The following is a 2,359-nucleotide window of genomic DNA, read 5'->3' as shown; positions in this document are numbered from 1 at the left end:
GTTTTCATATAGCACGTCGTCTAGGAAGTCGTTAACTTACTTTTGCTCTATCTACCTATTCTTCTATGTGGTTCCCTTAAGATAACACCAGTCCTTCCTGCAAATGTATACATAAATAAAGAAGGTAACAAACGAGATGCATTATATGTAATGCACCAATGATGCAGCAAAATATATGTAAATACATTACATTCCGCGTTACTTTAACTTTTGTTTTCGAAGTCATGGGTACTTGAAGACTTTTTTAAGACGATACTTACAGATACGCGCTATCATGCTTTTCTTTGTGTAATATATAACATTTATAGGTATCTTAGCTCGATCATGTTCAAATAGCAAATATCGATCAAAAATCGACAGTAATAATATTTAATTACAACTGAGAAAAATAGTTTTTTATGAATTATTTTGACATACAGAATCGCTAGATGTCACTACTAGTACTTTAAATTGTTTACTGTTATTAAAACTACTTCTTATTGTTACTCCCATATTCATAGTTATGCACAACTAATTAATGATAATGCTAGTGGGTTTTGGCTTTTTACTTTGCTGTTTGATCTTTTAATTAATAAGTAATTGTGCGCTATTTTCATGAACCTCAGAAACAGAAGTGACTAAAATTTGATAGTAATAACAACATCAATTTGGATCATGAATAACAAAAACTGAAAAGTTGAAAAACGGCAGTGGTGGTAGGCTAGTACTACTAATTGTACTAATAGTAGTAGTAGTATTACTATTAGTATTACTACTGAATAACTCGTAAAGTTATTTATGAGAGAAGTTAAAAAAGATTTTTGTAACGTTACTGGCCTGGTTGTATTTTTACTCCTGTATGAGTATTAGTACTAGTAGTAGTATTTCTCGTTTTCATTATTACTATATGCCTATAATAATATTAGTATTTTTATTACTGAGGTAGTAAGTATTTATACATTATATTATTATTATATGGCCATGTGGTTAAGGCACTCGACTTGCAATCTGCGAGTTGCTGGTTCAAATTCACATCCCATCGAACATGATCCCCTTTCAGCTGTGGGGGCATTATAAAGTTTTGGTCAATCCCACTATTCATTGGTTAAAGAGTAGCCCGAGAGTTGGCGGTGGGTGATGATGATAAGCTTCCTTCCTTCTAGTCTTTCACTGCTAAATTAGGTATGGTTAGTGCAGATAGCCCTCATGTAGCTTTACACGAAATTCATAACAAACAAACAAATATTATTATACTGATAAAATTAGTGAGAAACTTTACAATGAGATTAAGATTTCAGTTGTTAATGAAGCCATAATTATGGGTGTTTTAATTTCAAGCATATAGATTGGGAAATGCTCGAGTCAAACCATGAGGGAGAAAGGTTTTTGGAAACTGTTCAGGATGGCTTTCTTCACCAGTTAGTTAAGGAACCTACTAGAAAGAATACTATTTTAGATTTATTGTTAACTTTAAATATAGAAATGATTGAGAGAGTGGAAACTGGGGAACATCTGTGTGCAAGTGATCATTGCTGTATTAGGTTTGATGTTTTGCTGCATATGGAGAAAAGGAATAATGATATTTTGGTTACAAATTTTGAAGGGATGCAACGAGAATTATCTGTTGTGAATTGGGCAGCTGGGTTATTTGGAGATGCTGATCAGATGTGGAAAATTTTAAAATATTCAAGAAAGAAAAGGGCAGCTGCAATTAAAAAACCAGGTTGGCTCACAAAGAGTTTAAGAGATAAAATTAAAGAAAACATCAAAAATGTAAAAATTAACACTAAGGGTTTCTTTAAATACATTAAGGATAAACAAAATAAGGAAGGCTAGTATCTGATAATTATGAGCTGGCTGGGTCATTAAATTTTGCTTTTTCTTCAGTTTTACTAACAAAGAATTAAGTAGTATTCCACATCCTGAACAGTTGATAAATGGAAACAAGATGACTGCATTAATTCTGAGCTGGTTAAGAAAAAATTGAGAAATTTAAAAAATGATAAGGCTCCTGGGCCAGATAATATTTTCCTATGTGTTTTGAAGGAGGTTAAAGATTGGATATTTGAGCCACTTATTACTATTTTTTGTCAGTCCTTGAATAGTGGGCAGGTACCAGAGGATTGGAAGTTGGCTAATGTAACTTCTCTTTACAAGGGAGGTGATAAAAATTGTCCCAGTAATTGTAGACCCATTAGTCTTACATCAGTTGTGTGAAAAGTTTTGGAAAGTCTGTTAAAAGATGCTTTACAAAGTCATTTAACAACATTTAAAATTTTATTGGATAGTCGACATTGTTTCACTAAGGAAAATCTTTCCTTACAAATTTTTTGACATTCTTTGAAAAGGTTACTGGTTATGTAGATGATGGTAAGGGTGT

At 32.3% G+C, this 2,359-nt stretch overlaps 1 protein-coding gene across 1 annotated transcript in view; it reads left to right on the top strand.

The window, feature by feature from the left end:
- Nucleotides 1-468: 468 nt before the first annotated feature.
- Nucleotides 469-2,359, top strand: part of LOC106471561 (glucoside xylosyltransferase 1-like) — a 22,538-nt gene continuing 20,647 nt past the window's right edge. The window contains exon 1 of the mRNA XM_013932165.2: nt 469-695. The gene's annotated coding sequence lies outside the window, so the exon portion shown is untranslated. The remainder of the gene's footprint in view (nt 696-2,359) is intronic.

Source organism: Limulus polyphemus, unplaced genomic scaffold (genome assembly GCF_000517525.1).
Source record: "Limulus polyphemus unplaced genomic scaffold, Limulus_polyphemus-2.1.2 Scaffold4699, whole genome shotgun sequence".
NCBI classification, from domain to species: Eukaryota; Metazoa; Arthropoda; class Merostomata; order Xiphosura; family Limulidae; genus Limulus; species Limulus polyphemus.
Note: the sequence above shows the minus strand (reverse complement) of the source record. Positions and strands in the feature narration are given on the sequence as shown.